At 38.8% G+C, this 26218-nt stretch overlaps 1 protein-coding gene across 2 annotated transcripts in view; it reads right to left on the bottom strand.

Moving 5' to 3' along the window:
- The window catches only part of rbbp8l (retinoblastoma binding protein 8-like), a 33887-nt gene extending 8646 nt beyond the window's left edge, over positions 1-25241 (bottom strand). Inside the window, exons 1-8 of one of the 2 annotated variants that reach the window (XM_079850296.1) lie at positions 24918-25241; positions 21985-22101; positions 16313-16369; positions 15584-15749; positions 15329-15505; positions 14501-14569; positions 14312-14414; positions 1999-2113 (exon numbers count right to left, since the gene is read on the bottom strand). The gene's annotated coding sequence lies outside the window, so the exon portion shown is untranslated. Of the gene's footprint in view, positions 1-1998; positions 2114-14311; positions 14415-14496; positions 14570-15328; positions 15506-15583; positions 15750-16312; positions 16370-21984; positions 22102-24917 lie in introns of both variants that reach the window. The other variant, XM_079850297.1, reaches the window with a different exon arrangement.
- Positions 25242-26218: the final 977 nt, after the last annotated feature.

The raw sequence follows: 26218 nt of genomic DNA on the forward strand, positions 1-26218 counted from the left end.
TTATTATTATTTATTTATCAAAGAATCCAGAAAAAAAGTATGGTTTCCACAAAAAGTATTTTGCTGCTCACAACGGTTTTCAACATTAATAATAATAATAATAGTAAGACAATAATGTTTTCTGAGCATCAAATAAGCATATTAGAATAATTTCTGAAGGATCATGTGACACTGAAGACTGGAGTAATGATGCTAAAAATACACCTTTGCGTCACAGGAATAAATTACATTTTAAAATATGCTCAAATAGAAATCAGTTCTTTTAAATTGTAATAATATTTCAAAATATCACTCTTTTTACTGTATTTTTAATCAAATAAATGCAGCCTTGATGAGCATAAGAGACTTTCAGAAACATTAAAAAAAACCTACCGACCCCAAACTTTTGAATGGCGCTGTATATGAATACTGTAACAGTCAAAACAGACACTTAGTTTAGGCTAGGCACTGTAAATGATGCCAGATACAAACGTTTCAACTTAAATGACATTAAACTGAGTTGAATCTTGTATAACTTAATAACTAACGAGTTAAAGCAATGTAAAAGCATACGTTGTCATAACTTATTGATCATATCATTTTTAACAGTGTAGGAGTGCATAACTTGTCTTAAAACTGATTGCAAACAAGCACATTTTCTGAGTGCAGGGTGTTTAATTTCGAATGCAAAGTGGGAAATGTGCAGCAAGGCTTCATATAAACATCTAAATACATTACTATAGCTAATTATAGGTTTTCACCCCGTCTGCAAGACTTCTGCTTGCAGAGATACACAACCTGCTGCTGAGGGCTCTTGAGAGGGTGTGGTTACCCCCCCTCCACCCTTCCCCCATACAATCGTTTTTGCATTTTGATCTGAGTGATTTTCGCCTGCTCCTTCACTCTCTCTACATGTCAGGATATGTTAGCTAACAGTTGTGAACGTTACAGCAACGGGAGCAAGAGGGAACCTGTCTCTCAGATCTGCAAACTTCACATTTCACACACACACACATACACACGCTAATGTTTTAAACCCACTGCTTTAAGCTAACTTTGCAAATATGATTACTAAAAGATTTTGCAAACACAAACGGGTGATAAAGATTAGATCTGCGCTCTGACTCTCAGTGCCCTTGACATTTTGGGGTCAGAGGTCATACATGGTGTGACTAAAAAGTGGCATATTACATATTAGTTAGTTAGCAAGATGTGAAGGTGGATTCTGAGCAGGCCTGAAGCATAATGATAATATTATCAATGTACATTGTAAAATTGTAATGTACAATGATTGGTGGATCAGGTCTGGCATTACGCAATCACTGGCTATGATTTTGCTTGTTTTTTGTTTTTTTTGGCATTTGATGGATGTTTGTGTTGTACATGCTTTACATGCTGTAGTCAACAGAGGAATATCAGTTTAAAATCACATGGTATATAACCATGGGCATGACAATCAAAATATGAGAGAGAGAGAGAGAGAGAGAGAGAGAGAGAGAGAGAGAGAGAGAGAGAGAGAGAGAGAGAGAGAGAGAGAGAGAGAGAGAGGAAGTTGCAAGCAAAATGTTTAACTTTGTGAACATGTACTGAGGTTATGATACAAAGTTAACCGACACATTTTTATTAGCATTCAATTATTTCTTTTTTATAGTTTTGTTTAAAAAAAGATTCTCGTTTATCATAAAATACCTGTGATTATTAATATTCTCAATATTCCAGTTAATAGGAAACAGAAAAACACACGAAACAATAATGTTAATAAGAAAATTAGATTTAAACGCTATACTACGACCAGATGAATTCATATCACTGATCAAATAAAGAAGAAATATTAAGTCACTCCACCCAACTGAAATAGCTTGAATGGGTGACTGTGTTTCATCTGGAAATATATGGGTGTGAAAATATGTGTTGCGTTATTGATGACTGATCACATCATGCAATAGAGCAATAAATATCTACCAAAAACACATGACACCTGATCGATACAGTGTGTTCAGGAGAAATGAGTTCACTCACCCCGTGCCACCTTGTGGACGTGAATCACGTCACCTGCCAATCACGCGATGCTGTCGGCCTTCTCGTCACACCAGTGTCCTCCGGAGCCCCTCGGAGAGTTACATCGGATGGAAAACTATTGGGAATGAGAAAGACATACAGAGGAAAGGTAAAGAAGAGTTTCTAATACGCCCTGCGCTCCTCTCCTCCCGCTCCTCCCCACTGACGAGGAGAACAGGTTTGAGCAGTTCCTCGCGGCGGCACACAAACACCAGTTCTCCCCTGGATAAACCGGTCCTGCTGAAATCCCACTAAACCTGCCCAACCACAAAGAAAAAAAAAATCCTCAGAAGGATATAGAGAACCTTTAGACACACAAAGCCGCTTTATTCTGCTTTGATTTCCTCTTTCAATCTCAAGGAACCAGAGGCCTTTATTCAACTTCTTTGCTGGGGCATGAAAACATTTATTGTGTTTATTTACTATGTACATTCCCTAGTGTATTTTTAAATCCTCATATTTTATGATAATAATGATCAAACTGAATGATCTGTATCAAGACGTCATATGTTGCTTTGCAAAACACTGAAGCAACATTTGAGGTTCCTAAGATTCCTCCAAACACTCTTTTTAAGGTGACTCAAATGTCCTACTGTGCACCTTTAGAAAAATTAATGGTGGTTTTACTATAGTAGCTAGTGTAAAAACAATGATATTTGAGGTAAAAGCAAAGTGACCACACATTTAGCCATGGTTTTACTACAGTAACGATATTTAATTTACACTCGCTGGCCACTTTATTAGGTAAACCTGTTCAACTGACTTTAAGTGACTTTGAACGTGGCATGCCTGTTGGTGGCAGATAGGCTGGTCTGTATTTCAGAAAGTGCTGATCTAGTGGGATTTTCATGCACAACCATCTCAAGGGTTTGCAGAGAATGATCTGAGGAAGAGAAAATATCCAGTGAGTGACAGTTCTGTGGGATAATATGCCTTGTTGAAGCCAGGTCAGAGGAGAATGGGCAGACTGGTTCTAGCTGATAAAAAGGCAACCGTAACTCAAATAACCACTAGTTACAACCAAGGTCTGCAGAAGAGCATCTCTGAACAGTGAACACACAACACACATTAAACCTTGAAGCAGATGGGCTACAGCAGAAGAACACACCGGTGCCACTCCTGTCAGCTAAGAACAGGAAACTAAGGCTACAATTCACACTGACTCACCAAAATTGGACAATAGAAGATTGGAAAAACGTTGCCTCGTCTGAGTCTCGCTTTCTGCTACAACATTTAGATGGTAAGGACAGAATTTGGTCTGAACAACATGAAAGCATGAATCCATCCTGCCTTGCATCAATGGTTCAGGCTGCTGGTGGTATAATGGTGTGATGATATTTTCTTGGCACACTTTGGGCCTCAGTACCAATTGAGGATCGTTTAAACGCCACAGCCTACCTGAGTATTGTTGCTGTCCATGTCCATCCCTTTATGACCACAGAGTACACATCTTCCAGCAGGATAACACACCATCACAAAGCTCAAATCATCTCAAACTGGTTTCTTAACTCTGGTTACTCAAATGGCCTCCACAGTCTCCATATCTCAATCCAATTGTGAGTGCATGTTTGTAACAAAATATTATGGTTCAGGGAAGAAGGATGTGGGAACCGGCGAACATATAAAGACTTGAATTATAAAACAAACAAACACAAAATGAAAGTAAGAGGCAGCCCCTCATGGACGACTGCCGCACACACAAACAAAACATAACGTAAAGTCTAGGCCTGTTTCTTTCTCGTCCTTCACTGTCGTCGTTCCTCCTTTTATGCATCTGTAGCTCCGGTGCGGCGTGCAGGTGACACTCATTATCAATCGCCACTGGTCTCGCACCGTTTTCTCATGGCTCTTGGCCCCGCCCTGCTTGCCACACAAACCTGCGCTCTACCCCGCTCCCCTCCTCCGGATGGGGCCAGTCATTGGGCCAGTCATGGCAGTCATGACCACGAGGCGAGGTAAAAGGAGATGGAAGCATGAGGAGCGACAGAGATGAGAGAGGGGAGAGAGGAAAAGAAAAAAAATTATTGGTCCGGTTCCCAAAATGCACTGTCATCCGGTCCTCCACCAGCTGGGTGAACGTCTCCATCATAGAGGACGGCAGCAGGCTCCGGCCCATGGTGAACGGCGGCAACTCCTCCGCTCCCTCACGGACGGCAGCCGTCCCTCCAGAACCCAGCCGGCCGGCAACGAGTTAGTCCGTCCCCCCCGAAACTCACCCCAGCGCACCGCCTCGAGCATCCAAGGTGGCAGACTCTGCACAGCCATGCTCGACGGCACCGTGGATTCCCCACAGCGGCAAGGGCTCTATGGCAGCGCGTTCCTTCTTCCTCCCAGGTTTCGGCACCAACTTAGCAAGGTATGTTGATAAGAAAAGACGGAGGCGGGAACCGGCAAACGTTGACAACAATTTTAATATATCAAAATAAACAAAGCACAAAACGAAAGTTAAAGCGAACGCCCCTCACGGACTGCCGCACACATTAACAAAACATAACGTAAAATAGTCCAGGCCTGGTCCTCTCTCATCCTTCACTGTCAACGCTCCCCTTTTAATGCCTCCGAAACCCCTCCATGAGATACAAGGCTGGTGCGGCGTGCAGGGGACGCTCATTATCAATCGCCACTAGCCTCATGCCCTTCTCTCATGGCTCTCAGCCCCGCCCTGCTTGCCACAATGTTATTTGTAGTAAAACCATATTAAGCACATTTTCATAATGGTTTTACTTAAGTAACCTTAGTTCAAGTATGGTATTTGTTCTAAAACCATAGTAATAATATAGAAAACCCAAGGTTAGACTGAAAGCATGAATAATTTGTGGAATGTAAACCATGCGCCAAAAACCTGTTTTACTACTGTACACAAAACCAATATAGGCCTATATATTTTAAGGCGGCATGAAATGAAAATTCAACTTACATATTTTGTAAATGCATGCTACTGACCTTATTTTTAATTTTAGTACCTCGACCTTCTCTCTGGTGACGCATGTTGGACTTCTCCAATCATTTAGTCTGCTTAAACCCACCCTTTTCTCACAATTGACTGTAACCTCACATTTTGATCAACCTCCATCCAACCAACAACCCATCGATAGAACCCTGTCCTGTCCTACCGGTTATCAGATTACTGATATAATAAATCTATAGCACACTCAGTTCCATCTACCCATTTTTAAACCCTCTAGTTTCCACAGATTTCCCAACCAAAATCAGTACAAAAAATGTATGCATACTCTATCTGGGGCTGCGCATAAGCTTCAAGGTAGAGACACACTTTATGTATCCTGGCAGATGCATTTAAAGTTAGGGCTCACAACTCTCAATACTCCACAATAAAGAGTCCGGAGTGTTGAGGCTGAAATAAACTTGGGTCTATAGGAGAATTAACAGACCAGGTCACCTTTATGCTTATTAAATATGATGGACCAGTAGAGCTATTCATTAATGCAGCAAGACAGATGCTGGTAATGTCTGTCCGTTGATTTCCGATTCCGCAGTAGACCAAGTCAGAGAGCTGTGGGTCTCCTCCTGAATGAGGACACATAGAGGACAGCAATAGAGTCATGTGCTGCTTATAGCACACTGTTTCACAATATTCTAAACCAGCTCTATGTGCCAGAACAAATCATGTCTGTTTATGCTGGGATAGGCAAATTACTATTTGATATATTAATGATTTATAGAGGGCCATAGAGAGCAACTAGGCCACAACAATCTTCAAAGCAAATCTAGCAAACTGGTTTCTCTGGGTTCATAGAGCAACAAAATATGCTACAGTATATATCTGCAGTGGTCAGAGATGTGATTTGCTTTATGTCCACTGTGGGGTGTAATAGCACATGTTTTAAGTCTATTGGCCTATGGGATTTAACCAGGAGCCATTCATCATTATTCACATATGATAATAAATAAGCCTTTAAATATTGCCTTATATTGTAATAAGTCTGCAAAATTATTACAGCAAGTACAGCAAATTACTGGGTGTGTAATTACTTGTCATGACTTGAAGTTGAGTTGTGTGTTTAAAAATGCACTGGCTTTTAAATAAATAAATAAATGAATACCCTTTCCTGCTAATAACCAGGAAAGTTTGTTAAAACGCATGGGACAAACTTTTTTTTTTGTTGCTACTAATAATAAATCACTCAATAATAGAGTGATGCCCCTTAACGAAACAATTCAAATTTCTAAATTACTTTTAAATGACTGATTAATGTATGTCATTTAATATTTCAAAAGACTAAGAATTTTGTTTTTACCTTTTAAATTTGATTAATGACATGACAATCATTCAACAGTAAAATATGTAGCAGGGTCTCCTTTTCTATCACAGAAAAGTTTCCTAAAATCTCTACAAGTACGTTAGCATTTGCACGTCGCAGTGACCATTCAGCTCGGTCAGACAGTACAGCACGATTCACTGCGAGATCCAGGGAGAGACATTTGAATTAGCTGATTTATTCTATAACATGATGTTGTCCTCAGACCAACATATGAATATGTTGACCTCAAGTCATCACTGATTTATTCTGTTACATGATGTTGTCCTCAGACCATCATATTAATATATGGACCTCAAGTCAACACTCCAGATCAATAACATATAATAAAATGTGCTCCAAAAATTGCTTCCCTCATGATATAACCTCACAGTAGACCTATCTGTAAAATAATCATATTTATAATAAGTCTTTCATCATTGCTTCTGTATTTAGGCTAAAGGACACCAAGTGGCAATAAGAGCACACAATGGAAGGGATGATTTTTACTTTAATCATGTTTTATTTTTAACATGTTTTCAAATCTAACACAATACTTGCTGGCAGTTGGGGGAGAGGCTGCTTCTTTGTAACAAGAGAAGCAACTTCTCACAGCATGTTGTTATAAACATACATTTGCAATGTTGTCAGATTGGCATTTTACATTTTATTGATTTGACAATAAAACATTATATTTTTATTGATTTATTGACAATTCTATTGTTCATGAAAACCCACTGTGCTTGCAAAATGTGTCATCCATTAAAGGGGTACTTCACCTCTGGAAAGATGAATGTGTATTTAAAGGAGTCATAACCTGCAAATTTCACTTTTCCACGAGAATCAATGTATGTTATGATTGCATAATGATTATACACTGGCCGGGAAGCCGATATTTAAAAGTGAAGCGTTTGTTTACCTCAGGGTTTGTAAAATAGCCCACGTGCACGCGCACTAAAAAACGAGATTTTGATTTCAGCCCCGTCTTGACGTCAAGACGGGGCAGGATATACCATATATGGACACCGCAGCAGGAAGCCCGCCCTTCCCCTCTCCCCCTCATATTCAGTTCAGTCGCGAAAGATGGAGAAACCGAGTGCACACGTGAGTTGCTCTGTGGTTGACTGCCAGAAACAACATGCGAATGTGTTTTCTATACCAAAAACGGACCAAACTATCAGGGACCAGTGGATAAAATTCATTTTTAATGACGCTGTCCCAGCAACACTTTCAACTGGCTTATTGTTCGGTGTCTGCGCTAAACATTTTACGCCGGAATCATTCACAAATTTGGGCCAATATCAGGCGAAGTTGGCCACGAAGCTCCGTTTGAAAAAAGGTGCCATTCCAACCATCCGGGACTTGCCTGAAATTGAAACGGTAAGACTGTTTTTATTGCTCTACTGTGTGTAACAAACAGCAGCTAACTGCTAATGCGGGTATGTAACGTTAGCTTCAAGGTAAACACGGGGAATGGACTCTACGTCCACGACAGCCAAAACATCGCATCAGATCTCGCGAGACAATAATGCCTTCAGAAATAAAGGTTTTAGGAGCTCTGTTTTTATTTTTTTTTCCACTTTTATTTTTTAGAAGGGCATGAAAGACTATAATACAGCAGTAGGTATCCAAATTAAGACTAGGTTATGACTCCTTTAAAATAGGTCATTTATGTAGAAGAAATGTGAAATTATTTTTGAATTTGGAGCTTTCTAGACTGAGAAAATCCAGAAAATGTATTTTTGGCTCGTGGATGAAAGACAACAACTCCTGCTTCGCTGCCCTACGAGGCCACTCCCAAGCCACGCCTAACGGTAAGAAAGCGCAGTTGAAAACAACAAGGCGAGGCTACTAGTGAGACTCCGTGACGAGTTTGCCCGGGATTTCGAGATCGCCCAAAATGTCCGGGATTCGGCTTTTGCGTTCTACAGTCGCCATTCATTATGTTTACTGTGGCGAGCAGGACGAGGCTAACGGCCGCGGGAGAACGGCGCGAGGCCGGTGGCGTCATTACTGAGACGCGCCGGTCTCGTATCTCTCACGGAGGAGCGGGAATTTTCTTAGCAATGTTAAAACGCACATCAACCGATCACTTGTTTAGCGTTCATGTAAACTACATTCAGATTCACCAATCGGAATGAATTCAGTTAGATTGAAACAAAAGGTGTGCATATAAACAATGAATGGCGACCGCAGAAAGCAAAAGCCGAATCCCGGACATTTTGGACGATCTCGACGGCCGGACAAGTCCGGGAAAAGGAGGATGGTAACCCCTACTACTCAGCTTTCTCCTACTACTCAGCTTTCTCCACAGAACAAGAGCCTGATAGCTTAGCTTCCAAAGAAAGACGGCTGAAACTATGTGTACATTCTGTGAGTGAGATCCCACCCTCTATGGGCGGGTTGAAAACATGCGGGACAGCTCCTCCTACTGGCTGTAGTCTTAAGCCTCTGGCCAAAAAAATCCTCCAATGACGCAAAATGACGATTTTTGTGTCATCAGAGGATTTTTTCCAGACAAAAAATACATAAATCTCTCGTCTCAGGGGGATATGAGGGTGGAAAGCATGGTAATTCGAAAATACTACAGGTTTTCTATTAATACAAAGCTTAATGCTAAATCCTGAAGTATCCCTTTAATTATTCTTCCTCTTTGTAGATGTTAAGGCATTAAGGTCTCCAAAATAAAAGGCAAAAGTTCACAATAGGAAGTGTGGGGCCATATAATACACAAGTGGAAAATTGTAAACTTTAATGGAGGACAACGAGGTTTCTCAAGGTAAGGAAGATGAAATGTTTTGTCACTGACCAGCATTTGTTTTGTTAGGTATTATGTTAATGAATAGCTACTGCTAGGTTTCAGTAAGCTTAATTAAACAGCATTCAGATTCTAGATGATTGTCATATGCACTATTCCTTTGATTTCTATTCTATTTCTCTGAATTACAGAATAACATTTTGAAAGGGGCAAGAGATATTTGGCGCTTATCTCGAGGGTGGCAATCACTGGAGCTTTTTTGTGAGTCAACCCTTTTTAAGGATAAATCATTTTCACATGTGGATTCTATTTTATTTCTGTCTTTATACAAAAATCTTAGTCATCTGCTAAATCACCACTTCCAAATGTTTCTATTTTATGTAACAATGTGTCTTGAACACCACAAAACCCACGAAAGTTAACAAATCTGACTAAAATGTTGAGATTAATATGTTAAGATTAACATATTACAACATTCAAGGCAAAATACAAAAAAATATTTTTATTACATGCTCAAATTATGAATAAAAAAGATTGACACCGTGATGAGCTGCATCTCACATGAGTTTTTTCATGTCGCTGAGTGTCACAGAGTGGCAGTGCCAAGCAGTTGCTCAACACTGGTGGTAGGTATTTATTGTTTTGTTTACTATAGTGATATCAGTCATCTAATGGGCGAAAATATATAAACTATAAGGGCCAAATTATGTAAAATGGCAGTACCTACCCTTTATTAACAATGTTGCCTCATTAAGTCTTTTTACAGCTGATCGATTTCTAACCAACTGCCTCACAACTCGCACTATTTACAGTATACAGACTCACTCTTGCACTCACTTCTTAGAGTACTCGTCTCCGTACACTCAAAAAAATGAACTAGGAAGGTTGTGCACTTTACATAATATATTTATATTTAGTTTACTTATAATAATTGTGTTTGTTGACTTGAAATGTTTTTTTTTCTATTAAGGTCCACGTAATTATGTCTCAACTTAACAGTACAAAATCCTAGCGTGTTGTCTAAACACAAACCATTTATGTTAAGTAAAAAATTCTTACATCCAGAGGGTGGCAGTATAGTGCGACGCCAACTGCCATTTTGCCCTAACTTAATTTGATTGTGTTCAATCTGCTTAATATGTAAAATTTAAGTTTACTTAATCCGTTTGTGTTGGATTATATGAATGATTTGTGTTGCATTAACTGAAACTGGGCAGTGCTTGTTAGTTCCCAGCATGCTTTGCATATGGTTGAATTAAGAGAGAATAAATGTTAAAATTAAGTGTTATTTTATGTTTTTTTGAGAAAATGAGAAAAGGGGAAGACTTGATATTGTGTAATTGTGTTTAATGTTCAATTACATTGGAATTATTAGAACCATTACAGTGGGTTACCATTGTGGAGAAGTGTGGAGCATTTTGTTTGGCTGTGGACTGATTTGGTTACTTTTAACTACTTTGGTTGAAGGAGCATGTAAATCTTAGCATTTAAGATCCTAATATGTGCTACTGATAGCAAATAGCTAGCTATAGTCTACCAATTTAATTATTTGTCACTAAAATAAATGAAATATTAATGGATGAATGAAAATAACAAACGCATATGTTGCAAATTAAGTAAATTAGTTGGGCTGACACTATTAAATTAAGCTGTGTCCAACCATAGTAAATAAGTTGAATCAACCTTAATAAATTAAGTTGACCCAACGTAAGTACATTAAATTGGAATAACAGAATTGCATAATGCTGAAATAAAGCAAGTTAATCATGTGGAAATCCTTTCCATGATTTTTTTATGTTCATTCAAAGAGTTATTTTTTTGAGGGTAGATTAGCTTTGTTACGAGGACGCAACAACTGAAATACAGTTTTGACTGACATGGGTATGAGTACATGATGACAAAATATTTATTTAAAAATGAACTGTTGGAGTTGGATGTTAGTGGTGATTGTGATTTTGTTGATTACAGTGCATTTGCAGCTTCAAGGGGAGTGAAAGGAGAGTGGGACATTAAAACCACAAAACACAATTTGCAAACCGATTCCGTGTCATGTGGTATCCACACACTTGCAGTAAGTTCATTTCTGTTACCCAGAGTAAATCAATGCAGGCATGTGTCAACCAATTGAATTTAAACCTATTATCATATATAATCTACCCTTGTACATTGATATATTAAAGCGCCAATACTTATCTGATTATGTATTTAGTGACAAATATCCTTTTTGTGACAACATCATGTTACAGAATAAATCAGTGTCCATAAAATAATAAATTAATTATTATTTGACCAAAAATTAATAAATCCATAAAGCATAAATCTAAAAACAAATATGAATTTTAACATCATCAGCCGTAGTAGAAGACTGATGTTAACTAATAGGAGAATGTAAAAAGCCATTGGTCTTACCGTGTAACTTGTGCGCTTTGGCAGAGGTGTTTTTTTATTTTTTTTATTTGGCGGACTCGACGAGGGGCACACGGTGATGACATCATAAACGTTGATTGGCTGAGGCAGTTGTTGTCCCAGGGTCATCATAAAGATATTGGTCTCAGGACAGCTCCCACTTGGCAAAATAGGACACACACAGACACACACACACACACACACACACACACAGGCCTGGGATTCCATAGGATCACTCCAGCACGACCATCAATGTCTCGAGCCAGATAAGACTTCAAAGAATGAGACAGATTTACAAGACATGGTGAATCTCCCTTTAAAAAATACTGCTGCATAAATGTTTATGTAACTCAAAAGACATCCAACACTGCAGAAACAAGCTCAGTCATCATAAAATGGCAACTCGCAGGAAAGAACAATGGGCTACCTGTGTTTTGCGAACAAAGCAACAATGGGATCCAAACTTCTCAGTCCACTAGTGAAAATGCTTATATTTTGCATCATACAAATGTAATTAAAAACTTTAATTTGCTATTATCAGCATATTTGAGTGAAGTAAATATTAATATTAGTACAAAAAATAATATATACTAATATATGCTATTAATGACATAAAATTAGGTTCACCTTCATTTTGTTTTTATGATAATAGCACTCGAGCCACATGAACTTCATAAGATTGTACAGAGTACAAAAGATTTGTCGAATCACATGATGTCACTATTTTATTAGTGAATAAGAAATAGTGCATAATCTGAAACATTTACTGCTCCTTTTACATCACAATGTTTCTTTGTTTTCAAATCCTAAAGTTTAGATTATTATCTTTATTTAATTCTGAATCACAGATTTTCCATGTGGTCTGACTTTTATTTATAGAAGTTGATTTTTTTTTTATTGAATAAAAAAAATAGATTTTTTTGAAAACCCAGTCCAAATTCTTTCTTTAAATCACAGTGCAAGTGATAAAACAACCTGAATCAGCATTTCTTGCAAGAGGAGTCATCGTGTTGTGGCTGTACCTTCGCAGCTTTAACGCAATTCTGTAGTCAGTCACTAGAGGGCGCTGTGTAATTGACCTCTACAGTAATTCACCTGTACGGAAATCACACATGCTGGTCTACCAAAACAAATGGCCAATCTATACTCAAAATGAATGTGTCTTAACATTTTTATCACGTATTGCGGAGATGCTGGGTATAAACAAACACACTCACACACACATAAATGATTTCCCATTGGAAGCTGGGATGTTGTTTCTGCTCTTAAACTACTTTTGATAATCTCAACAGTATGTCTTTAAACCTGCCAGTACAGGAGGGATGGAAACCAGGACCGTTGCCGTTTAACAGCATATGGCATATCCAGATCGCTCTGTTCCGCTACGGAGCAAAGGAATGGATGTGTCTTGATCATTTGTCTGTAGTGTTGCCAGAAAACAACATGATGGAGCAGTCAGTCAGTCCAAAACCCGATACCGTCCAAGCCCACCCAGAGACTCCACTTACAGTGACATCAAACAAGAACGAGAGAGGAAGGGGAGAGCGAAAGAAAGATACAGGACCGGGGTCGGGAACAGGGGAGCTTTGGTTTCCAATCCCCAAAGAATACTGTAATCTTAACACAGAGATTCACAAGTCACCATTTCTTCGTTTCTAATGATGGAAAATTACTGTAGCATAAATAGATATATTTCACGTTATGTGTAAATGTAAGCCCATATCCTAAATCATTAGAACTTTTGTTTGGACATGCCATAGATTTAAAATCTTTTAATCTGTCACATGCTCGAGCAAAATTCAGTGCGTTTTCCAGGTCACAGGTGACCTCACCGATCCAGACGGTCTGTGTTTGCCCTTCAGAGGCTTCGCTTGAGTATCATGTGCTGGTGGCAGTGTGGAAGCCATAATGACATAAAATAGTGTAAACCAGAAATATCCAGTGCAAAACATGTGCTAAGCACTTAGAAAATGTAAGCTTTGTATTTCTTTTGGTTTCATATGGTTTTAAATGACTTTTATACCACTTTCGAGAAAAGTTTCAATTTAATAATCTAAAAATGTCATTTGGTTTTGAAGTAATAATCCTCACACATTGAATACACGTGAGTGTACACATCTAAATCATTATTTTCAAAAATGTTTTTATTATTGTTGAAGATAAAAAGTATTATTTATAAATATCATGAATTATTAATTAAAAAATATCACTAAATATCCATGGAGTCGCACCACATGACATCTTAAATCCTGAATACATGTAAGTGTACACATCTTAATAATTATTTCCAAAAATGTTTTAAAATATATATTTTTTACTAATATCACAAATGATGAATTCATGAATAACACACTTCTGTGGAGTTGGACCAATGGACCATTTCTATTGCATTTCCCCCTGCATTTTAGTCATATATCAGGGCTTTGTTTCAGCAGACAAAAGTTTTATAAATATTAATAAACAATGAAATATTTTCGGCCCACTTAATTCCATTCTTTCACTGAAGCTTTTTTCCTTTATCATTTTTTTTACTTTATCTGGATTAAATATTAAAATTTTAATTAATTAAAATAATAATAAATATATGTTAATCATAGACTGCATTATTTATGCATTTCTAATGTATTTTTGAATAAATTAACAGGTTGGCATGTCAAAAAAATGTGTATCATGTCACTGACCCATAAATGTTTGCCCAACTTGCCAAGCATTGGTACCCAAACCCCACTGAACATAATGAAGTGACCACATTTTAACAGTCACACCCTGTAGGCAAATACTGAAGCGGTCTAAATGACTACAGGCTGTAGAGAGAGAGAATGCTGAAGTGTGGCAGGTGGCAATAACTTACGCTATGTAAGATGAGCGCCCACGTGCACATGCACACACTCATTCCGGTTTAGAGGTGGGGGGAAGCTGGCGGGTCTCTTTTCACGGAACTGACACAGGAAGTTCTGTGGCACAGAGAGGAAGTTGATTAAAACAGAACACAAAAACACCCCCTCCTGATTCCTGTGTCCCAGGACATGTCTCTACCCACACGACAGGTCACTCCGTCCATCTCCACCCCACAGACCACTAGACACGTCATCTCTCAGTGTGCGTGCATCTGAAACAGAAACAGAACATTAAGACATTTGCATGCTTACGTAAAAGGAATAATTCACACAAATGCTATTCCATTTTCTTCCTTCCATGGAACAAAAAAGAAATTTGATGTCCAAGTTTTAAAGTCAAAGATAAAGGAACTGTAGAAAAATGATTTTCAAATATAATACCACAACAGGTAATGTGAAACATGCCCAGGACCATTTCAGGACATTAAAGAATGGCATGAGAGGTTTAGAGCTCCAGCCTAATCCATAAATAACTGACTGTCCATATCCATCTTCATCTGGACTAATAGGGATGATGAGAGATGGTCTGATGAGCACAGAAAGGTAGACTGAGAAAGAGGGAGGTTCAGATTTACATCCATCACAGCGTATTTTCAGCTCTCCTGTAGGAGCACTAGATGGAGTGGTGAGGGGAGGCTGAGCAGAGGGCAGCATGTGACCTTTGACCCCAGAACCTCTTCAATATAAACTTTATTAGCTTGCTGCAAAATGTGTGTGTTTGAATCTGTTGAGGCTTGTCTTGGTTCCTCCTGCAATTGAACTCTTGAAACAAACTGATCTAAAACCCCCTTACACATTGAGGATTTATACAGATGTCTATGAATATGATTCATCACATGCACAAAAATGCATAAGAACATGTAGACGTTGTAAAGACTAATGAAGGGAAATCAACAAACATAACACATACCCATCAGTGAAAGCTCATAAGATTTGATTAGTGCTCAAGAATGCGGCGTCCCATATCTCACCCGGCTAACCCTCATCTGGCCCCATTGGTTGTCAGCATGGCCATTCATCCTCAGCCCAGCCAATCGGCTGCGGTGCCAGTGCAGCCCTCTGCCAATCGCAGCTCAGGAAGCCTTGACAGTGAGGGAGATGCTCATATGTGTTTATGGCCTCCTGCCTCTATGACAGAACACAGAACCCTTCAGAGAAAAATAAAGCAATTAGCCAATTACACCACACAGGCCTATTAAAAACCAAACATCCCAGTGTTTTCTTACCCTTTGTACACAGCGATAAGACGGAGCGAACGCATCATGTCCCATGGAAAGAGGGAAAAGTGATGGTTATGAAAAGAGCGGTAGGGAAGATTAGACGTATTTGCAGGGAGTCTCTCTTTATTTGAGAGAAGACAAATGAACTGAACTCTCAGTAACTCTTCGACTCCTGAGAAAGAGATGTGAAAAATTAAGTGGAAAAACCAGTGCAGGAGAAACTGCTGTATCTGGATTATTAATCTAAAACCAATATAAAGCACTGTTTATCTAGGGGCAGACTGATCCATCACATTACCTCACCGAATTCCCTCGAAATACTGTTCAATAGAGCCTAAAATAAAACAAAACACTGTCCAAAAAATCCTCTGAAAAAATAAACCAATGTACCAATCACAATTATATCAAATACACAGCAACTTTGAGGTCATTTTTTGGTAATTTGCATATTTTTCTCATATTCAGCTGACTTCAGACTGTAGAAATGGAGACAGACTGTCCTATTTATGTTCTCAGTGCCTCGTTGACCTGACATACTGCTGTGATGGATTCATGCATGACTGTATTGACTACATAATGATGTTTTGCTAATTCAGAGTCTGCATTGGTCATTTCATGATGTCCAGATCTTCTTTTGGACAAAGGTTTCTAAAACCTCAGTGAGACTTCGTGAAAAATATAGATAACATATTGATATTAAACTGATTCAAATTGTTATAAAATGTTCTTACGTACATGTACATGTTTTCTGACAGCCTCTGGAGGAAGCAGCTGCAGTTGTGCACTTATTTCCTGATTTTAGAAAAACAGAGACAAAAAAAGCACTTGCAGTAATAATTTTAGCAATTGCAACTTTAAGTGACATCTCACAGCAAATTATTAATAATAGCATTGTGCTGGTTCCTTTAAAAAAAAAAAAGAGGGACTATATTAGTCATGTGTGTCTAGAATGTACTTCATGTAAATAATTTGAATGTGATTGCTTGGTATTTTAACCTGCATAGAAATGCATAAGATGGCCTGTATATTATTACAAAATAAAGTCTTTGTCCTCTTACAAAAAATTCCCCTCGTCACCTCCAGAGTACACACAGTCGTGCGGAAAAACAAACTACACAGAAAAAATGCATGAAAAGAAACACTGTATAAGATATTTGATTTTAAATGATTTTTAAGGTTTTCAGAGATTGTATCTTTAAGTGTATGACCGTTTTTTACTTATTTAAAGTATTAACAAAAATAAATATCTTACTATACAGCAATTAAAAAATATATAATAAAGATGCACTCTGATGACCAACTTGGAAGCCAGCTAATATGTTCCAAAACACACAGCAACCTGTTTAAGGTGAATTATCCAGATTTTTGTGAATTATGTTTACCTCAAGTCATTTTTACAAAGATTTGCCCAGTATTTAACTGCTTTGTCGTGCTGTCCCTTTGCATATATGTCAGTTTCCTAATGCTCTTGAGGCGTTTATGCAGCACTCTCTTAGCACTTCCACAGGACACTCAAAAACCTCTCAAAACCAGTAACCATTGCTATAAATCTCACACACAATGAGCTCTTAAAGACCAGGGTGGTCTTCTCCCTTGTCTCTTTCCTCTCCTGTGCTCTTCTGTGACCATCTCAAACTTTCTCTTGCTCTTACTGAAACATTCACCCTATCCATTCCTCCATCTTTCAAACTCCTCACCCCAGCAGTCCCGAGTCTCCTTTAAAACTCTAAAGGTCTCTGTGACTCACTGTCATGGGTCCAGTTCCTGAGGAGGAGGGTTTCGGGTGAGTTTTGAGTCGCCCTCTCCTCAAAAGCGCCATCTCAGAGAGCCTGATGTCCACTAAAGCCGTTTCAAAACTAATAAACAATTGTCAAGCGAGAGGTAAAGCAGAGAGCTGTATGGCCATTCTAAAAGCACATCAAAGGGTCCACACTAAGAGCCGTGTAGACGAGAGATGTGGATGACCTCTCCACCGCACACATGCACACATACACAAATCACATATGCACCTCACAAATATCACAAGCATACATAGCAGACACTGGGATGAAAGTATTTCAAAATTACAGACAGAACAATGACATACAAATGGAGCTGGATTCGCTGTGAGTTACAGTGTGAGTCACTGGATGGAGGAAATGACATATTTGGAGCCAGATGACTGGTCATAGTTAAGGGGCAAAGATTCAGACTCAAAAAAAGGAATGAAGAAAAGAATACAGCCCTCTTCACATATAATTGGATGGGATAAGTGATGGTAGGACAGGACAGGATAGGATTGGATCGGTCGGGGTAGGATAGGACAGCACAGGACAGGACAGGATAGGATAGGATCGGTCAGGGTAGGATAGGACAGGACAGGACAGGATAGATCAGGACAGGGTAGGGTATAATATGACCGGATAGGATAAATCAAGGCAGGGTTGAATTGGGAAAGGATAGGATAGGCCAGGATAAGATAGGATATAATAGGCCAAGGTAGGATAGTATGCAGTAGGCAAGGCCAGGATAGGATAGATCACGACCGGGTAGGATTGGGAAAAGATAGGATAGGCCAGGATAGGATAGAACACGACTGGGTAGGATTGGGAAAAGATAGGATAGGCCAGGATAGGATAGGATAGGATAGGATAGAACACGACTGGGTAGGATTGGGAAAAGATAGGATAGGCCAGGGTACGATAGGCCAAGATAGGAAGGGATAGGATAGGCCAGGAAATAATAGGACAGACCAAGATATGATAGGACAGGATATGATAGGATAGGATAATTAAGACAGGATAGATTAGGATAGGCCAGGATATGATAGGGTTGACCAGGATATTATAGGATAGGCAAGGATAGGACAGGCTAGAGAAGGAATGGATTTGGAAGAAAATCTATAGCTTCATGACTGACAGAACATACATCACTACCTTTGACTGTCCACTAAATAACGGCCATCTCATTTGAGACCCTCACACTTTTCGCTACCACAAACAACACACCCTGCTTACTCACTCTGGCCGGGTCTGGGTGCTGGGCGGGAGAGGAGCCAGGTTGGCTGAGCCCTAGAAAGTGGGAGCCATCTCCTTAGTGTGTGTGTGAGAGAGAGTGTGTGTAGGGGGAGGAGATAAGTAAACTTCACAGCCCATGACATAAATCACATCAAGACATGACAGTAGGACACTGAGCAGGACCACTGATAAAACCAGCAGGAGGGAGGGAGAGAGACAGAGAGAGAATGGAGAGAAAGTAAGTGGGAAGAACAAGGGTCATGGTAATGGGCGAGGGGGTAGAGCCAATGGAAAGAGAGATATAAAGAAAGTCTGAATGTGTTTGTGTCAGTGTGTGTGTGTGTGAGAGAGAGAAACAGAACCAAAAAGAGAACAAGAGATGGACAGAGTGGGGGGAGTGAGAGAAGGATAGGAGGGCGTTTTTAGATTCCCAGTCCTCCCGAAGGTGTAGATTATCCAAAGAGCACAAGCTAATTTCCAGGTTCGTGAATACATTCCCCCATTTCAAACAGCTGTCCACCTAAATCTTCACTGGCTGAGAAAGGATGCACCCCCACTATATGTTATGATTCACATTGATCCAAGAACACTTTTAAACTAAATTTACTGTTTTCCCCCCATTTTTGCTGGTGCTAGCTCTTCATAACTAAGATGGCAGGTAATACATCATTTGATATACTGATCTTTCATTGACATGCTAACAAGGCCATTAAAACAGCTGAACTAATGTTACTGCTATTTAGCAGCTCACACAAATCAAGGACTGTGTATCATTAACCGAGCCACTCTGGACGTCTCTGACAATTTGACACGATGTTCGTCGTACTTATTAGCTGTTGGCTGAATCAGACTTGACCGTACATGAATGAAGTCTCCGTAAACTATCTGACATCTCTGCTCCACAACCTAACCTCCGTGTTTATTCTACAGCCCAATTATGGAGAAAAACAAAACGTCTAACTGTGTACGGAGAGCGTTCACTGTTTGTGTATGGCGAGAACACATCAATGGCAGCACTTCATTGTGTAGCTGACGTCTGCGGTTGAATTTATGATCTCCTATTTGTGTAAAATGTAGGCCATAATTTTAATATGTGTGAAAGTAAGAAGTAAACGGAAAGTGGGAAGTTTATGAATTTTCAGGGCTCATTTGTCTGTATTGAAACTGGATGAAGGAGACTGTGCTGGGTTGATCTTAAAAAAAGTACTGTGGCGGTACCATGGTACAGTCAGCATGATGTTATCAGATGGCAACACCTTGACACTTCGATACCACGGTATTGAATGATTATCAAAATCATGCACCATGATATTTACATGCTACTTCAAGCCAATTCAAAGATAAACAGGGTATTAACATGGTACATGTCAAAGAATCATGGTATTTCCAAAGTACATACACTGTAAAAAAGCATATGATCAATAAATGATGACAACATAATTTACATTTTTTTAAGTTTTACATGATTAAACTTATTTTTTAAGACAGTTTAATGTAGTTTAAGTTGAAATGACTTAAACATCCAAGTTGATTGAACTTAGCAACTTTCTTTACAGTGTATCCAAAAAACCACTAAAGTAACCATTTTACTAGGGTACTCTGCCTCAGAAAACATGATAATAATAAGTGACATGGCTTTTTTGTATTTGTAGGCCCACCTTCAGTTCACAAGCTGTCATGAATTGACACAAAATGACACTAAATTAAGTTTTGCTAATGTGACAAAGTATTTCATAGCTATTTACCCTGATGCTAATAGCACTAATGACCGCAATGTCATAGCTCAAATGAGTAATGCTACACACCCTCCAAAAAAAAGGAACATGACACAGTGGCATTCACACAAACACAGGTACACAGGCCCTCCTCTCTTATCAGACCGCTATAGCTTGTTTTTAAAGTAGGAAAAACTGAGCAGAGCACATTAAAGAAAATAGGAGTGAGTGTGTGCGAGTCTGTTTTCCTGGCCAGACTTTTAGTCTTGTAGCTGGAGATAGCAGCTGGAACAGCCATGCAAAGAAAGTCTCCACCATTCCCTCCCACTGCCTTATGCTACCTAAAACATAATACTGCTGTGTGTTACACATAATCTCTCTCTCATACACACACAAAGAAACCTCTCAGCCTCTATACAACCATGTTCACTGCAGTTAGGTCACTCAATCCTGTTATGCACTGTTTTGAAGTAAAAAAAAAAAAAGAGATAAAAAAAAAGAATAATGAGTATGTTTGTGCTGTAATTTAAAGGAAGCATTTCTATAAAAGGATATACTAGACTCTTATACTAGATATGTTTTGGTCAAACTCAGACACTTAAACTTTAATTATTATAACCTTGTTTTAGAAAATGTACAGAATGGATGTTTTTTATAAACTGTAATGTCATAATTAAAAAAAACGCTAACTGATAATTAACACTAACTGATGTTTATGTTGTTGTTTTCCACCAAAACTGATGTCACTTCCTGGAAGATGACGCAAAGTCACGATCTGGCTTTTGTTAAAAGGATATTACAAAAGATTAATAGGATTTAAAAAAGTGAAGTTTAGAACACGGGAAAACCCTATAAATGATTATCAATTAAAATAATATTCACAAGAAAACTGTCAAAAGTCAATGCTTAGCAGCCAGTGAACATGGCAAAAATCATCTCAATCCACAGTACTGAATAAAAGAAAATGCCATAGGCCTATTTATATTTAATTCAACGTTAAGATATATGATGAGGATATGAAAATGTAATATAAGATGTTGGCGACTTCGTTACAAAACTGTACACACACAGTCGTGGAGATAGAATAGAGAGATGAAGTAATCCTTAGAGAGAGAGAAAATTTGAAATTGAGTAAGAGGCAAAAGTGAGGAGGAGTGTGTGTGTGTGTGTGTGTGTGTGTGTGTGTGTGTGTGTGTGTGTGTATCTGGCCGTAGTGGAGCCCGGTCCCTGAAGTCTGCATGCTGTCAGTGTGAGTGGCCTTATCTTCCCCAAACATTTACTTAACCCTTTGTCTTACAGGGTCCAGCACAATGAGACACAGCCAGAGGAATCCCAGCGGGACTTCAGATGGACAGGCCTGCCGCTCACTGATACACTCACAGTCACACTGACTGCAGTCTAATCGGCACATATTAAAGTGACATCACAGCGATAACTACAGCTCACCAACCTCACTTCTCTTTTAATGACATCATTGAAATCTTGCTTTATCCTCATCCTTTTCATTTAAATGACAGCAGCAGCTGACAGATGGAAAAGTCTTGCCAATCAATTCTGGCACGTAAAACAATTTCCATACAATAAACTAAAAGAACTATTGTGTAAATGCTCTTCTGTCGTTTAATGCAGCATTAGTTTATAAGCTCTAGATTCAGGCCGCTTTTTCTGAGGTAACAGTGAAGTGTGCTGTAAATACCTTTCTGTTATCTGAGCATGTGTTAAACTCTAGGTTCAGAAGAATGCAGCAGTCGGCCTTTGTCTCTGCGTCCACATCATCAGGACAGGAGGCCGTCAGAGAGGAGCTTATCAAACTCTACAAATACCATTACAGTGAGAGAGAGAGAGAGAGAGAGAGAGGGAGAGAGAGAGAGAGAGAGAGAGAGAGAGAGAGAGAGACAGAGAGAGAGAGAGAGAGAGAGATCCATACCTTTCAGACAAACATTTCTCCATGAGACATGCAACCTTCCTTTTTACCTAAGCCCAGACAGAATCTGTGAACGTTTTAAAATATTTTGTTTGTTCATGTCAGTTCACAGTGCATGAACTAATGTTAACAGATACAACTTTAAACATTTTAAATGTATTAGTAAATGTTGAAAATAACTAAGTTTAAAGGGTTAGTTCATTAATTACTCACCCTCATGTCGTTCCAAATTCGTAAGACCTTCGTTCATCTTCACGAACACAAAGGAGGAGCTTTCTATCCCTCGATTGGGACCATGAATGTGTAAATTGTGTTGCTCTCAATCGAGGGACTGAAAGCTCTCGGACTTTATCAAAAATTTCTTAATTTGTGTTCCGAAGATGAACAAAGGTCTGACATAAGGGTGAGTAATTAATGACAGAAGTTTCATTTTTGGGTGAACTAACCCTTTAACAAATGCTGTTGAAGTATTATTCACTGTTCGTTCATGTTTCCAAGTGTAGTTAACTAATGTAAACAGATAAAACCTTATTGCAAAGCTTTGCCAAAAACAAACATATAAGCGGTGTGGGATGTGTTGAACTTCAGGAACGACGGCTGTTCCAATTCTGTGGCCTATAAAGACGAATAGTTCAACAATGACACCAGATTTAATACATTTTTAGAAATTAACAATTATTAGAATATGAATTATTAAAAATGTGTTTATATTATTTAAAAAATGTAATGAAATGGAACTGTTATGACGTCCACAAACCTGTGCAATTCTAATAAAAGAACCAGCATCCTTGGAACCAATCAGAATTAAGATGCGAGTACTATACTGTAAGAGCTCGAATAGGTACGAAAGGCAGTGATGTAGTGTTTGTGTGTTAGGGGTTGGGTTGGGTTGGGTTGTATGTTATGTGTGTGTGTGTGTGTGTGTGTGTGTGTGTGTGTGTGTGAGGGGGGGGGGGGGGGGGGGGACATAGTGAGAGACAAAGAGACAGAGAGAGAATTCAGTATTAAAGTACTTCCAGCTCTCTCTCCACTCCCCCACATAATCAAACAAATCATGATTACAAATATTTCAAGGTCTAGAGTCACTTCTATAAATCTGGAGGGCTCTCTTGAAGATGTAGTCGGCAGACACACACACACACGCACACTTACTTTCAGCCAACTTCTTTTGGATTTAACCCACCAGAATATATGTGTCTTTGGCTTTCTCTCTGGCTCCCTGTGTCTGCTGTGTTCTTACAGTAAAATAAATAGGCTGCATCTATCTGCAAAGTGCAGCGGAGGTTCTGAAAACAGGGTTATCCAAAGTGCATGTTCAGAAGCAGCGAGAGAGAGAGAGGGAGACAACAGAATGAGAAAGGGTGAGAGATTAACCCGAATGGAGGAACATGAGAAACAGACAGACAAAGAGAAAAGAAATAGATAGACAGACGGAGACAGGAACATAAGGAAATCCTGCGTGGAGACGATGAAGAGGGGAGAGATAATGAAAGAGAAGGCAAAAAAGAGAGAGAAAAGAATTCCACATGTGCAGCAGGCCCTTGTCTTTACGATGGCTATGATTATAATTTAGTGCTGCTGTTTCAGGGCTGACATCATCAGTGCAGCACCAATCAGATGGCACAGAGTCTATAAATTAATGAGTGGGCTAGAGTTCAGCTGACCGGGGCAGGGTCAAAGTTCATTCCACTCATGAAAACGTTTCTAATGGAATGTGACTATGCAAAAATCAGCCCTGACAAAAACTAGGTTTCACGTGTTTTGCGATCGCGGATATTTGACTAGCAAGTCTTGTTGTTACTGTAAAATAATACACATTATACGCATAACACACGCACACACAATATTTAAAGGGTCTATTATGAATATATTATTAAAACTGTATTGTTATATATAAATCATGGTCACATGACAAGTAAACAGTTTGTGTGTGTGTGTGTGAAAAGTTTTGGGTCAGTAAGATTTTTTTAATAATAATTTTATTTATTAAAAATTTGAATCTCAGTTTCCTGAAAATATTAAGCAGTACAACCATTTTTTAAGATTAATAATAAAAAGAAATGTTTTTGAGTAACAAATCATCATATTAGAATGATTTCTGACGGATCATGTGACACTGAAGACTGGAGTAATGATGCTGAAAATTCAACTTTGCATCACATGAATAAATAACATTTTAAAATGTCTTACAATAGAAAACAGTCATTTTAAATTGTAATACTTTTTCACAAAATTACTGTTTTTTTTTTTTTTTACTGACTCCAGACTTTTGAACAGTAGGGTATAACGTTCTTTTTGTTTGGTTGATAATTAATAAATCAGGGATTGAATGGCTAGATTATTAGTAGAATGTAAATTATTTGGTTTGTTTATTGATTACAAATTCATAAGAACATCAGTAAATGTATTAACTATATACACAGAGATATGATGATTATATGTTTTTTATGAAGTGTGTGGTATCTTTTGGCAAACTCAGTCACTGATTGCCCAAATGGTTATTATCTGCAGATGGATTATGCTGTAAAATAATGAGGCAGGAATGAAAGGGCTCAGAGTTCAGGAAACATTGGAGAACAACATGCACCTCTAATGAGGTGTGCATACATTACATTTACATTAGAGGTGTCTTATGTGTGAAACTAGTGCATACTGTATTTTTGAGTGTGCATGTGAGAGCATGAACCAATAGGGGGTGTGCTTACCTGACTTGATTGACAGGCTGATGGCGCAGTGTATGTAACTAGCTGTGTTGACTCCTGCTCCCCGCTGGAGGCCGACATCAAGAATAACACACACCTCAGCAACGTCTCTCACCCTGCATGAAATGCCTGGCACTTTGGAGACGAGAAGGCGAGAGAGAGAGAGCAGTCCTGGGCCTCATCACTCCACACTTCACCTGAGGAGACAGAAAAGAAGACAGACAGACAGACGGACACACACTGAGAGGGTGACATAGAGGACATTACTTACAACAGGGTCATAGTGTGGCACAGGGTCTCAGCTTACAGCACTAGCACTTAAATAAACGGATAACAGCCAAATGAACACAATCGAGACACTATGCAAAGGCGCAAGAATGATTTGAAACCGGGAGGAGCATATTAAGGTTTTGAATGCATTTAGAATTGAATGCAATTATTTGGATGCATCTTACACTCATGCTTCTGATATCAAGGATATTTTTTCCATTATGCTGATTTATTTTTACACCTTTATCATTAATTTGTGCATGACAGAGAACAACTCATTCATTTCAAAATATCATGTAAACAATGTTGTATATATATATTATTATTCATCAAAGAATCCTGAAAAAATTATCATGGTTTTAACAAAAATATGAATCAAAACTTTTTTCAACATTAATAATAAGAAGAAATGTTTCTTGAGCAGCAAATCAGCATGTGACACTGAAGACTGGAGAAATAAAGCTGAAAATTCAGCTTTGATAACATTTAACAATTATGTTCTGAGTAAGATTGTTTTAAGATAGAAAATTCTGTGAATTTGCAAAACGTCATTTTTCTTGAATGTTCTGGAAAACATTAGCAAAATGGATACTGTCTCCCTAACAATATGCAAAATCCAGTCTTTCCCATCAGAGCTGACATGTAAAATAAAGACACACAACCACAAAAAAACAAAAAAAAACCTGCAAGCAGAAGCCAAACACGTTGGCTGCGAAATGTAAAAGTAAACTGTTTTTCGTCCATAATATCCGTTCCCACTGTTCGTCATCTTAAGCATCAATCTATCACTTCAGGCTCATGTCCTCTCCTCCCCATCCCTTCACGCCTCTCCCTGATTCTGTCCATCTCTCTGGAGCGGAGGAGAGCGGGAGGGATGCTGGGGGCTGGGAAAACCTGGACTTGACCCCTGAGTTCTGGGCTCCACGGAGTCTCCTTACCAAACCTCCCTGATGACAGATGAATGAATAGACACTCTCTCACACACACCACACATAGCCTATACACACAATACCACAACTTTGGAGATTTTCATA

The sequence above is a fragment of the Squalius cephalus genome (genome assembly GCF_949319135.1).
Source record: "Squalius cephalus genome assembly, chromosome: 18".
In the NCBI taxonomy this organism is placed as follows: Eukaryota; Metazoa; Chordata; class Actinopteri; order Cypriniformes; family Leuciscidae; genus Squalius; species Squalius cephalus.